The following is a 14,795-nucleotide window of genomic DNA, read 5'->3' as shown; positions in this document are numbered from 1 at the left end:
TCACATGATGTTTAAGTGTTAAAAAAAAAAATCTTCTTCTAGGGTCTGTTACTGATTTCGTTTTATCTTCAAAATCCCAATCTGCTGTTAATGAGTATAAATCTTAAAATAACCAATTAATTATAGTTTATTTACCTCCCATTGATGTAAGTTTTTAAAATTGTTTTCTGGCTTTTCTTGTTGCTGTAAAGAAGTCTGTTGTCATTTTAATTAACAGTTACATTTTCTGTCTAGTAGTTTTTTAAAATTTTGATTTTAAATCTTTTACTTATTGCAAAATATAATGTACATTAGGAAAAGAGGCAGAACTTACACAGCTCAGTAAAATTATTGCAAATCAAAAACGTATAAGCACCACTTGGTCACAACTCCAAAAACCCCTCTCTTGCCTCCAGCTATCTTCACCAAGGGAACAGCCTTCTGAATTTGATTGTAATAGTATCGTTGTTTTTCTTGAATTGTACCGTCTAAGGATGTGCTCCCCCCAAAAAAATTAGAGTTTAATTTTGTCTTGTTTTTGAAATTACATAAATGGAACTGTGTAGTTAATATATTCATTTTGTCTGACTTCTTTCACTCAACACTCTGTTTGTGAGATTTGTCTATGCAACAGTAGGTATTTACTTCCTTGCCCTACTGTCGTATTCCACTGTATGAACATTACCATTTTTTAATCCACTTGGCTGTGATAAATATTTAGATTGCCTAAATTTTTGACTATTAAAAATAATACTGCATGAACATTCTTGCCCATGCCTTTTAACGCACATGGGCTTGTCTCTCTGTTGAATATAATTCTAGCAATGATGTTGCTATATCATAGGGGTTACCTATCTTCTTTATTGACAGATAATTTTAAACTAGCTTTCAGAGTGGTTTTGTCAATTGACATTCCCAGCTGTAGTGTTGGAGTGTTCCTTGTGCTCCACATCTACGCCAGTACTAGATGTTATGAGTTTGTTTTTATTATAAATGTTCTAATTGGTGAGGATTAATATTTCACTGTTATTATAAATTTTATTTCCTTGATTACTATGAGTTTGAGTGTCCTCTTAACATGTTTATTAGCCATTTAGGAATCCTGTTGCTTTTTTTTTTTTGAAGTGAATGTTCAAATATTTGCTCATTTTTTCCCTCCCTTTTCTTGTTGGTTATTAGGGTTTATCCGTATACATTTGTGCCCCCCTTATCCGTGGTTTTGCTTTCTGTGGTTTCAGCTACCTATGGTCAACCGTCGTCCAAAAATACTAAATGGAAAATTCCAGATATTAACAATCCGGAGGTGTTACACTGCCCACTGTTCTGAGTAGTTTGATGAAATATCACAATGTCCTGTTTTATTCCCCACCTCCGTCGGGACGTGAATCATCACTTTGTCCAGCATATCTTTCCTGTTTGTCTCTTACTAGTCATCTCCGTTATCACTATCGCTATCATAACATAGCCCTTGTGTCAAGTAACCCTATATAATGGCCCCATAGTGCAAAAGTAGTGATGCTGGCAATTCACATATGCCAAAGAGAAGCCATAAAGTGCTTCTTTTAAGTAAAAAGGTTAAAGTTCTTGACCTAATAAGGAAAGAAAAAAAATTGTGTGTGAGGTTGCTAAGATCTATGGTAAGAACAAATCTTCTATTCCTAAAATTGTGAAAAAGGAAAAAGAAATTCATGCTAGTTTTGCGGTCACACCTCAGGCTGCAAAAGTTATGGCTACAGTGCATGATAAGTGCTTAAAGATAGAAAAGGTATTAAATTTGTACAATAAGATATTTTGAGAGAGCCCACGTTCACATGACTTTTATTACAGTATATTGTTATAATTATTCTATTTTATTATTAGTTATGGTTGATAATCTCTTACTGTGCCGAATATATAAATTAAACTTTATCACAGGTATGTAAATATATATAGGAAAATACATTGTATTAATATATATAGGGTTTGGTACTATCTGTGGTTTCAGGCATGCACTGGGGGTCTTAGAAGGAACTTATCCCCTGTGAATAGGGGAGAACTACTGTATTCTGCCTTTTGTCAGTTATACACAGAGCAAACATCTTCTACCATTTTGTGGCTTGTATTTTCATTCTCTTAATAGCTTTTTGGTAAACAGTAATGTTTAATTTTAATACACTCCAGTGTAATTTTGTTTCTTACTTACCCAAAGTTGCTGTATCCCAGTATTGTAAAAATGTTTTATATTAACTTCTATAACATGTTTTAGTTTTTACATTTAAATCTGTGGACCACTTACAAATGATATTTATACATGGTATGAGAAAGGGTTCAAGTATATTGTTTTCCATATGAATATCACATTGTCCCATCTTTTATTGAAAATACTATCCTTATCCCATTACTCTGTAGTGGTACCTTCTCATAGAGGTGTATTTTTTGTTGTTGTTGTTGTTGTTTTTTTACATCTATTAAAAATTTGAAAACCATTCTTAGCTCATGGGCTATACAAGCCAACAGCTGGCGTTGGCCCTTTAGGCTGTAGTTTGTTAACCTATATAGAGTAAATAAAGTGCAAGCTCCATAATATAGCGTAGCAAACGTCCCATAATTTGGCCTTCTGCTTTCTTTTCAAGTTTTATATTTTGCTAAAACACTTCCCACACCCTCTGCTGTGGGAATTGAATTGGCAGTATCTGGAAGTACAGCAAACTGGGTTTTATACCTCTGTACTTGTTCACATTGCATCCACTAAAATTGTCCTTCTTTATCCAACTGGCAAACTATTCCTCTCTCAAGACTCTACTAAAAGTGTCATCTCTTCCATTAAATATTTCCTGACTGCCAAGTTAGAACTGGTCTCTGTAACTTGTACAGATATGGATCGCAGTATCTGTAGCACTTCACTATGCTTATTTACTCCCCAACTCAAATGTGAACCTCTCAAAGGCAAGAAAATGACTTACTTGGATTTGTATTCCTAACATACGGTAGCCACTTTTTAAATCTTTATGGAATGAATGACCCCAGGCCTTCTGTTAGCAAGTCATTCAACACCAGCACTAACATAAAAAGCAGTCCTCTGAACTGTGCAAGACCCATACATAGAAGCCAGTTACTACATTTTTAGTCTCTAGAAAAGCTCCCTGAGTCCCACTCTTACATCTTGTAGAGATTTCCTCATACACCCAGCAGGTCATGAGAGTGGTTACACAGATCCTCATGGCAGATTTTTTTTTTTTTTTTGATCATTAATGCCATCTTACAGTGCCTGTGCTTTTAGAATCCAAATGGGGACTCAAAACCTATCTTCCAATAAACATACTTAAAAAAATTCTCCTAAGGCCTTTAGTATTATTAGTGATAGAATGATGACCTAAATAGGTGTTGGTGAACTGCCCTTGGAATGTTGCTCTCCTGTCTCAGTGGGGAAAACGTGCTCAGAGTTCCAAGCTGATGACTTATGAGTTAACTTTTGGACATAACTCATTCCTAAGTTTGAGGCTGTCTCTACTTAAAATATATCAAGCATAGGTCAGAGGAACTGGAATAGGAGTCAACCAGATTAAGAGTAAAGCCATAAAAGTGAGAGCCAAAGGGAAATATGATATTACTGTGTTTCTAAAATTAGAGAATGGGCTGGTGAGGCTCCTCATTGCACACCCTGGAGAGAATGATGCATAAATGAAGTTGATTTTAGAAAACAAAGAATAGGAGTATGTGGAAGCTTTTAGAAAATAGCAATAATAACTACATTTATTGAACGCTTACTATGTGCTAGGAACTGCTCTAAGAAATTTAAATAGACTATCAATTTAATTTTTCCAACAGCACAATAAGAAGGGTACTATTATTATCTTTATCTTATGGGTGGGGAACTTGATGCACAGAGCAGTTAGTTATTTGCCAAAGATGCCGTAGCTAATAAATAGTGGAGCTTAAATTTGAACCAAAGCTTTCTGAATCCATTGCCCACAATCCAGATAGCTTCAGTGATATACATGGAACCGCCAACAAAGTGCAGTGTGGAATATAATTACATTATATTATACCTTTATAATATATTTTATATAATTTATATATTTCCTTTAAATTTATTTTATTTAATTTTTTGTTAAATATTTAATTTAATTGACTGTTAATTAATTTATATAAATAACATATACTTATATATATCACACATAATATATCTAAATATATGTATACACGTATATATATAAAATTTGTCAGATAATATACCTTCAGAATAATCAACCTTTAGAAAGTGAAGAAAAAGGCCAAGGATAGAAAACTTTGTGACCAGATAGTCATCTACCCAAGAGAAGTCTCTGGGAATAAAGGAAATTTTAGAAGCAAGGCATAACTACCTTCTGAATGTGCTGTGGCAGAAGGTTTCTGGAGTCAATCAACTTAAGGTGAGAAGAAAAGAATCAACAAGTTACCATAATACAAAGTGTAAAATAAATGTTGCTTGACAACAATAGAAACTGCATATGGCGTCTTATTAAATTGGGAAAAAGGAGAAAAACAATCACAATCTTGGCCATGAACACTTTTGAGTAGAGCAGAAATGCTGAAGCTCATGAATGTGTATGAGAAGTGGGAGTAGAAATGGCCAGAGGGTCACTAAAGCACACCATGGAAAAGAAGGCAGAGAAATAGAAGAAGGCAAAAGAATAACAATTTCAATTTAGACAGTTTTATAAGAAATTGATATGGAAATTTAATATTTGCAGAAACAAATGTTGGTTGAGAAAATATTTATTAATATGTATAATATGCAAGCTATTTTAAAATAAGAAATTATAAACTAGAATAATCTATTTAAAAACACTTTTTAAATGACAAAGTGTTTTACAAACAAAAGATATTTCTTGGCATGAGATACTATCACCTAAATGTGGGAAGTGAGAGGTCATTTGTCTATTAGGCTCAAAACTGGGTCAGACATCACCAAGATTTTCGTTGTTGTTGTTTGTTTCTAAAAGCATAAATTGAAATTTTATGGACTGAGTTTTCATTTTTTTTCTTGCACATTGGAGAGGCTTATAAAGAGAGCCATTAGGGTTTTTCATTTCCTTTGGCTAACTTCCTACGTGCACCTTTTACATCCTTATTTCTCAGAGTATAAATGAGGGGATTTAACATCGGGGTAACTGCTTCCTAAAGTATTGAGATGACTTTGTCTTCTTCCTGATATTCCTTTGACTGAGGTTTCAGGTACATTTAGATGACTGTGCCACAAAATACGGTGACCACAGTTACATGGGATCCACAAGTGGGGAAGGCGTTAAGTCTGGCCTCCGTAGAATGGATCTTCGGCATGGCAACAACAGTGCAAAAGTAGAAAATGAGGATGAAGGTGAATGGCAGAGGCAGTGTGAACACACTGATAACCAGACCCAGAATTAGACTGACTGACAGGGGTGTCTGAGCAGACAAGCTTCAGCAGGGCCTGGATCTCACAGGTAAAATGGTTGATGATATTATGCCCACAATAAGGAGCAGGGATTGCAATGATTGGTGTGACTGCTACTAAGAAGGCACCGGCCCAGGTTCCCAAGGCCAACTGTATGCGAACCCGATTGTTCATAATAATGGCGTAACTCGGGGGATTGGAGAGTGCAACAAACCTGCCATAAGCCATGATAGCAAGGAGACACTGTCATCCCCAGAAAGAGGGATATGGTCATCTGGGCATAACAGCCGGTATAGGAAATGGTGCAGAAGTCCCTGAAGCATTGGGCCAACATATATGGCTCCGAGCTGGTGGAGTAACAGATATCAAGGAAGGATAAATTACTGAGAAGAAAATACGTAGGGGTATGAAGTCGAGAATCCCATCTCACTACAACAACAATAGGCTGTTCCCAAACACTGTGACCAGCTGAAAAAACAGCAGTCCTAAGAAGAAGGCAGCCTGGATTTGAGGCTGTTGGGAAAATCCAACAAGGATGAATTCAGTCCCCTCAGAGGCATTGCCTCTCTTTAGGCTGCCCATTTAGTTGTCTCAAGTACTAGGAAAGAAGACAAAACATAATGTCACCTACATGAGGAAAATAAGAAAAGTAGCATCTCAATAACCTGTTAGAGTTCCTGTTCTGCAGCTCTGATCATTGTGTGTCATTTGTTTTACTGGGTTAGACTCACCTGTTCAAGTATCCAGTGGTGGAAATATAGGTTTTCTCTTTGCTTTTCTGTCTTGTAGAACCGTATATCAGGAAAGGCTTATTAGGTTGTTTGGACTGTTAGATACTTATATTTGATTAAGTAAGACGATCATTAACAGTGGGTTAAACAGAATTATCACTCTCATAAAGGGGCGTAGCTAGATGATTGACTTTATTCTTGACCAAAAAAAAGAGGCAAATATGCTACATCTCCCCACCTAAGATGCTCGTTTATAGTCGGCTTTATTTAAGCTGGTTCATTAATTAGCAAGTAATAATTTCTTTTTAAAAACTGGATCATTGAGCTTAAACTTAAAAATTATTACTTGGAATATTACTCAGCAAGTAATAAGTTTTAAGTTTAAGCTCAATGATCCAGTTGTGAATGCTTGAAATACTTTGCTTTTCAACCTTTTTTCTTAAACCTCTTTATTGGAGTATAATTGCTTTACAATGGTGTGTTAGTTTCTGCTTTACAACAAAGTGAATCAGTTATACATATACATAGGTTGCCATATCTCTTCCCTCTTGCGTCTCCCTCCCTCCCACCCTCCCTATCCCACCCGTCTAGGTGGTCACAAAGCACCCAGCTGATCTCTCTGTGCCATGCGGCTGCTTCCCACTAGCTATCCACCCTACATTTGGTAGTGTATATATGTCCGCATAGAATATTTTCCTTTTTTTAATTTTTGAAATTCTAGAAAGACTGGCTGTGAGTTAAATGTTGTCTGTATCACCAAGAACCTCTTCATTTTAAAGGCAGATAATAGGGTCAAAAAATCAAGGACAAAAATCAGGGTCAAAACTTCACATGATGTTTAAGTGTTAAAAAAAAAAAATCTTCTTCTAGGGTCTGTTACTGATTTCGTTTTATCTTCAAAATCCCAATCTGCTGTTAATGAGTATAAATCTTAAAATAACCAATTAATTATAGTTTATTTACCTCCCATTGATGTAAGTTTTTAAAATTGTTTTCTGGCTTTTCTTGTTGCTGTAAAGAAGTCTGTTGTCATTTTAATTAACAGTTACATTTTCTGTCTAGTAGTTTTTTAAAATTTTGATTTTAAATCTTTTACTTATTGCAAAATATAATGTACATTAGGAAAAGAGGCAGAACTTACACAGCTCAGTAAAATTATTGCAAATCAAAAACGTATAAGCACCACTTGGTCACAACTCCAAAAACCCCTCTCTTGCCTCCAGCTATCTTCACCAAGGGAACAGCCTTCTGAATTTGATTGTAATAGTATCGTTGTTTTTCTTGAATTGTACCGTCTAAGGATGTGCTCCCCCCCAAAAAATTAGAGTTTAATTTTGTCTTGTTTTTGAAATTACATAAATGGAACTGTGTAGTTAATATATTCATTTTGTCTGACTTCTTTCACTCAACACTCTGTGAGATTTGTCTATGCAACAGTAGGTATTTACTTCCTTGCCCTACTGTCGTATTCCACTGTATGAATATTACCATTTTTTAATCCACTTGGCTGTGATAAATATTTAGATTGCCTAAATTTTTGACTATTAAAAATAATACTGCATGAACATTCTTGCCCATGCCTTTTAACGCACATGGGCTTGTCTCTCTGTTGAATATAATTCTAGCAATGATGTTGCTATATCATAGGGGTTACCTATCTTCTTTATTGACAGATAATTTTAAACTAGCTTTCAGAGTGGTTTTGTCAATTGACATTCCCAGCTGTAGTGTTGGAGTGTTCCTTGTGCTCCACATCTACGCCAGTACTAGATGTTATGAGTTTGTTTTTATTATAAATGTTCTAATTGGTGAGGATTAATATTTCACTGTTATTATAAATTTTATTTCCTTGATTACTATGAGTTTGAGTGTCCTCTTAACATGTTTATTAGCCATTTAGGAATCCTGTTGCTTTTTTTTTTTTGAAGTGAATGTTCAAATATTTGCTCATTTTTTCCCTCCCTTTTCTTGTTGGTTATTAGGGTTTATCCGTATACATTTGTGCCCCCCTTATCCGTGGTTTTGCTTTCTGTGGTTTCAGCTACCTATGGTCAACCATCGTCCAAAAATACTAAATGGAAAATTCCAGATATTAACAATCCGGAGGTGTTACACTGCCCACTGTTCTGAGTAGTTTGATGAAATATCACAATGTCCTGTTTTATTCCCCACCTCCGTCGGGACGTGAATCATCACTTTGTCCAGCATATCTTTCCTGTTTGTCTCTTACTAGTCATCTCCGTTATCACTATCGCTATCATAACATAGCCCTTGTGTCAAGTAACCCTATATAATGGCCCCATAGTGCAAAAGTAGTGATGCTGGCAATTCACATATGCCAAAGAGAAGCCATAAAGTGCTTCTTTTAAGTAAAAAGGTTAAAGTTCTTGACCTAATAAGGAAAGAAAAAAAATTGTGTGTGAGGTTGCTAAGATCTATGGTAAGAACAAATCTTCTATTCCTAAAATTGTGAAAAAGGAAAAAGAAATTCATGCTAGTTTTGCGGTCACACCTCAGGCTGCAAAAGTTATGGCTACAGTGCATGATAAGTGCTTAAAGATAGAAAAGGTATTAAATTTGTACAATAAGATATTTTGAGAGAGCCCACGTTCACATGACTTTTATTACAGTATATTGTTATAATTATTCTATTTTATTATTAGTTATGGTTGATAATCTCTTACTGTGCCGAATATATAAATTAAACTTTATCACAGGTATGTAAATATATATAGGAAAATACATTGTATTAATATATATAGGGTTTGGTACTATCTGTGGTTTCAGGCATGCACTGGGGGTCTTAGAAGGAACTTATCCCCTGTGAATAGGGGAGAACTACTGTATTCTGCCTTTTGTCAGTTATACACAGAGCAAACATCTTCTACCATTTTGTGGCTTGTATTTTCATTCTCTTAATAGCTTTTTGGTAAACAGTAATGTTTAATTTTAATACACTCCAGTGTAATTTTGTTTCTTACTTACCCAAAGTTGCTGTATCCCAGTATTGTAAAAATGTTTTATATTAACTTCTATAACATGTTTTAGTTTTTACATTTAAATCTGTGGACCACTTACAAATGATATTTATACATGGTATGAGAAAGGGTTCAAGTATATTGTTTTCCATATGAATATCACATTGTCCCATCTTTTATTGAAAATACTATCCTTATCCCATTACTCTGTAGTGGTACCTTCTCATAGAGGTGTATTTTTTGTTGTTGTTGTTGTTGTTTTTTTACACCTTTATTGGAGTATAATTGCTTTACAATGGTGTGTTAGTTTCTGCTTTATAACAAAGTGAATCAGCTATACATATACATATATCCCCATATCTCCTCCGTCTTGCGTCTCCCTCCCACGCTCCCTTTTCCCACCCCTCTAGGTGGTCACAAAGCATCGAGCTGATCTCCCTGTGCTATGCAGCTGCTTCCCACTAGCTATCTATTTTACATTTGATAGTGTATATATGTCCATACCACTCTCTCACTTCGTCCCAGCTTACCCTTCCCCCTCACCGTGTCCTCACCACCATTCTCTACGTCTGCATCTTTATTCCTGTTCTGCCCCTAGATTCTTCAGAACCATTTTTTTTTTTAGATTTCGTAGAGTTTTTATATATGTCTGAATTTGTTTCTGCACGATCCTTTCTATTTCATTGACTTATCTGTCCTTGTGCCAATATTATTTTGTCTTAATTATTATAATGTTATAAGTTAGTTATGATAATGTTATGAATTTTGATGATATTGTGATAACATGATATGTCCTACCTTTTGCTTCTGCATGAGTGTCAATTATTCTTTCTTGACTCTTTGCCTTTCAATATAAATTTTGCTTATTTTTTATTATTTTATATTTTATTTTTATTTGCTATTCAAATCTATAGTGACTAAACATTAAGTTGGCAAATTTTTTATTAAGTATTATTTGATACCTTCACTTTTTTAAAGACCCCACAAAATACCTATTTTTTTCTCCTGCAATTCTAATGTCAATTAACCTATTTTTTAAATGTTTCATTTACTGTGTTTTTTTATGAATAAACTTATAACCCCTTCATGCATTTCTCATTTTTCATACACATATGCACACACAAGCCTGATAGGATTTTGATCCATTTTGAGAGAAATGAGATGTTTATGGTTTCATGTTTCAAATCCATGAACATGCTCTATTCACTTAAGTCTTCTTTAATTTCTCTCAGTGATATTTTATACTTTTATGTAAGTGACCTTATATATTTTTTGCTGGATTAAATCTAGATATTTGCTGTTTGTAATGTTGTAAATGGTATATTTTTACATTTTTTCTGTTGTTTGTCAGTGTAAGAAATATAGATGATTCTTGCACATTAACCGCTGCTAAATTTTACTGATTATCATTCTTTTTTTATCAGTTATTTTTTAGTAGTTTAATAGAAGAAAAATACCCATTACTTAATTTTTAGAAAGTATAGATTTCAAACTTCAAAAATAGCACGGAAGGGCTTCCCTGGTGGCGCAGTGGTTGAGAGTCCGCCTGCCGATGCAGGGGACACGGGTTCGTGCCCCTGTCCGGGAAGATCCCACATGCCTCGGAGTGGCTAGGCCCGTGCTATGGGTATAGTCTCCTGTGCTATACAGTAAATCTTTGTTGCTTTTCTGTTTTATATACGGTAATTTGTATCTCTTAATCTCATACCCCTAATTTGTCCCTCCCCTCTTCTTTCTCCTCTTTGGTAACCACAAGTTTGTTTTCTATGTCTGTGAGTCTGTTTCTGTTTTGTATATATATTCATTTGTATTATTTTTTAGATTCCATATCTAAGTGATATCATATAGTACTTGTCATTCTCTGTCTGACTTACTTCACTAAGCATAATATTCTCTAGGTCCATACACGTTGTTGAAAATGGCAATATTTCATTATTTTTTATTTCTGAGTAATATTCCATTGTATATATACCATACTCTGAATCTAGTCATCTTTTCATGGGCATTAGAGTGGCTTCCATGTCTTGACTATTGTAAATAGTACTCCTGTGAACATTAGGGTACATCTATCATTTCAAATTAGTATTTTATGTTTTTCAAAATATATTCCCAGGAATGGAATTGCTGGATCATATGGTAGTTCTACTTTTAGTTTTTAAGGGACCTCCATACTGTTTTCCATAGTGGCTACACTAACTTACTTTCCCACCTCAGTGTATGAGGGATCCCTTTTCTCTACATCATTTATAACATTTGTTATTTGTAGATTTTTTGAGGATAGTCATTCTGACAGGAGTAAGGTGATACTTCATTGTGGTTTTGATTTGCATTTCTGTAATAATTAATGATGTTGAGCAGCTTTTCATGCACTTAGCCATCTGTATGTGTTCTTTGGAAAAATGTGTATTCAAGTCTTCTGCCCATTTTTAGATTAGATTTTTTTTATATTGAGTTGTAGGAGTTGTTTGTATATTTTGGATATTAACCCCTTGTTGGTTGCATCATTTGCAAATATTTTCTCCCATTCCGTACATTGTTTTTTCTTTTTGTTGATGGTATCCTTTGCTGTGCAAAAGCTTTTAAGTTTGATTAGGTCCCATTTGTTAATTTTTTGTTTTTAGTTCTTTTGCCTTGGGAGACTGATTTAAGAAAATATAGCTACAATTTAAGTCAGAGTGTTTTGTCTATGCATGCTTCCAATTCTATGGTTTGATGTCTTACATTTGGTCTTTAAACAATTTTGAGTTTACTTTTATATATGGTGTGAAGGAATGTTCTAATTTCCTTGCTTTACACGTGGCTACCCAGCTTTCCCAGCACAACTTGTTGAAGAGACTGTGTTTTTTCTGTTGTATATTCTTGCCTACTTTGTTGTAGATTAATTGACTGTAGGTCCCTAGGTTTTTTTGTTTGTTTTTTTGATGTGATTTTAAATGGGATTGTTTTTTTTTAATTTTTTTTTTAACTTTCCCTTTCTGATATTTCTTTATTAGTATATAGAAATGCAACAGATTTCTGTGTATTAACCTTGCTGAATTCATTTATTCTAATAGTTTTTGGGTGGAGAATTTTGGATTCTCTATATAGAGTATCATGTCGTCTGCAAATGGTGACAGTTTTACCTCTTCCCTTCCAATTTGGATAACTTTTATTTATTTTTCTTGTCTGATTGCTGTGGCTAGGACTTCCAATACTATGTTAAATAGACGTGGTGAGAGTATGCATTCTTGTCCCTGAATTTAGTGGGAAGGCTTTCACTTTTTCTCTATTGAATATTATGTTGGCTGTGGGTTTATCATAAATGGTCTTTATTATGTTGAGATATGTTCCCTTATACCCACTTTGATGAGAGTTTTTATCCTGAATGGATGTTGAATTTTGTCAAATGCTTTTTCTGTCTCTGTTGAGATAATCATATGGCTTTTGTCTTTTCTTTTGTTGATGTGTTGTATCAACTGATTGATTTGCCTATGTTGAAACATCCTTGTGACTCTGGAATAAATCCAACTTGATCATGGTGTATGATCCTTTTAATGTATTGTTGGATTCGGTTTACTAATATTTTGTTGAGGGTTTTTACATCTATATTCATCAGAGATATTGCCCAAATTTTGTAATATCTTTGTCTGATTTTGGTATTAAGGTAATGGTGGCCTCATAGAATGAATTTGGGCTTGTTCCCTCCTCTTCAATTTTTTGAAGTAGTTTGAGGAGAATAGGTGTAAGTTCTTCTTTATATTTTTGGTAGAATTTCCCAGTGAAGCCATCCAGTCCTGGACTTTTGTTTTCAGGGAGTTTTTTGTTTGTTTGTTTTTGTTTTTTTAATTACAGATTCTATTTCATTTCTAGTGACCAGTCTATTCAAATTGTCTGTTTCTTCTTGTCTCAGTCCTGGTAGGCTGTATGTTTCTAGAAGATTGTCCTTCTAGGTTGTCCAATTTGTTGGCGTATAACTGTTCACAGTGCTCTCTTACGATTATTTTTTGTATCTCTTGATCTCAGTTGTTTTTTCTCTTCTTCCATTTTTAAATTTTATTTGTGTCCTTTCTTCTTGGTGAGTCTGGCTAGAGGTTTGTCAACTTTGTTCATCTTTTCAGAAAAACAGCTCCTGGTTTTATTGATCTTTTCTATTGTTTTTAAAATCTGTTTTATTTATTTTCTCTCTGATCTTTATTATTTCCTTCCTTCTGCTGATTTTGGATTTTGTTTGCTCTTTTTCTAATTCTTTTAGATGATAGGTTAGGTTATTTATTTGAGATTTTTCTTGTTTCTTGAGGAAGGCTTGTATTGCTATGAATTTCCCTCTTAGAACTGCTTTTGTTGTATCCCATAGATTTTGTAAGGCTGTGTTTTTATTTTCATTTGTCTCTAGGTATTTTTTGATTTCATCATTCACCCATTGGTTTGTTAGTAGCATGTTGTTCAGACTCTATCTGTTCATTCTTTTCCTGTTTTTCTTTCTGTGGTTGATTTCTAGTTTCATACCATTGTGGTCAGAAAAGATGCTTGAAATAAAAAAGACGAAGTCTACTGGACCACACCTCCTGCCCCCAAGCCTCTTCTGTATCCCTAGATTGAGTCTTCTCCCAGGATCTGCCTGCCCCGGATCAAGCACCAAGCTGTGGCGTGCAATGGGCAAGGCTGAAGCATTCACTCAGCTGGGAGCAGGGACTGTGGTGTGCTGCTTGTGGTGGTTCAAGTAGCTGTGTGGCCTTTAGAATGAGTGGAGACCAGGTGTTCACCCAGCTGGTATTGGGGAGTGTGGTGAAGCAGCAGTCACTCGTTCAGAGCTCTCTTTGCCCTGTCTGTTGGCAAGACAGCATCTGCACATGCCTCACGAGTGGATTCTAGGCTTCTCCATCCTTCTGTCTGCCCCAGGGGTTCTTCCAGCAGCCAAGGGTGCTTGTCTTCTCCACATACAAACCCAGGACTGAGATGCCCAGTCTGTGGCTTGACCCACTTGTGTCCCAGGGCAGTAGTCTGTCCATGTGGTCTTTGCTTTTTTCTTAGGCCCTTCCCAGGGGCACAGGTCTCAACCTCATGTTTTTTTTCCCCCATCCTATCCAGTTATTTGGGAATCTTTCTTGCAACCTGGATTGTATAGTTCTTCTGACTTTTTCCAGTTAGTTTTCCATGAGAATTTTTCCATATGTATATGTACTTTGATGTGTTTGTGAGGTGAGGTGAGCTCCATGTCCTCTTACTCTACCATCTTGATCCCCTCCTACTGATTCTAATTCTATATTTGTTTCTTATTTTACATTTTCTACAAATTCTATTATCTGTGAACAAATTTAAAGATTTAAAATGTCTCCTTTTCAAAATCTTATGTCTTTCTTTCTCTCTTTTTTTTTAATGTACAGCTTAGAACCTCCAGTACTAAATTGAATTAAAATGATGTTAGTGGACATTCTTGTCTCATTCCTGATCTTAAAAGGAAAGCTTTCAACACTTCACCATTATGTGTGATGTTTGCTATGGGTCTCTTGTGGTTCCTCTTTATCAGGTTAATATTTCTTTCTAATCTTAGTTTGTTAAGAATTTACTACAGGAATTAGTATCGAATTATTTCACTATTTTTGCATCTATTGAGATGATCATAAGATTTTATTACTTTTTATTTCTCTGTGATCAGCAGGAAAGAAGTTGTACAAAGACATAGATAGGGTTAAGAATATCCAATAGTAATTGGTAGAGCACCTCAAAACAATT

The 14,795-nt window shown here is 34.9% G+C and overlaps 1 pseudogene; it reads right to left on the bottom strand.

Annotated features, from left to right (window-relative positions):
* Positions 1-5,016: 5,016 nt before the first annotated feature.
* Positions 5,017-8,342, bottom strand: LOC102975173 (olfactory receptor 13H1-like; annotated as a pseudogene).
* Positions 8,343-14,795: the final 6,453 nt, after the last annotated feature.

The sequence above is a fragment of the Physeter macrocephalus genome, chromosome 5 (assembly GCF_002837175.3).
Source record: "Physeter macrocephalus isolate SW-GA chromosome 5, ASM283717v5, whole genome shotgun sequence".
Taxonomy (NCBI): Eukaryota; Metazoa; Chordata; class Mammalia; order Artiodactyla; family Physeteridae; genus Physeter; species Physeter macrocephalus.
Note: the sequence above shows the minus strand (reverse complement) of the source record. Positions and strands in the feature narration are given on the sequence as shown.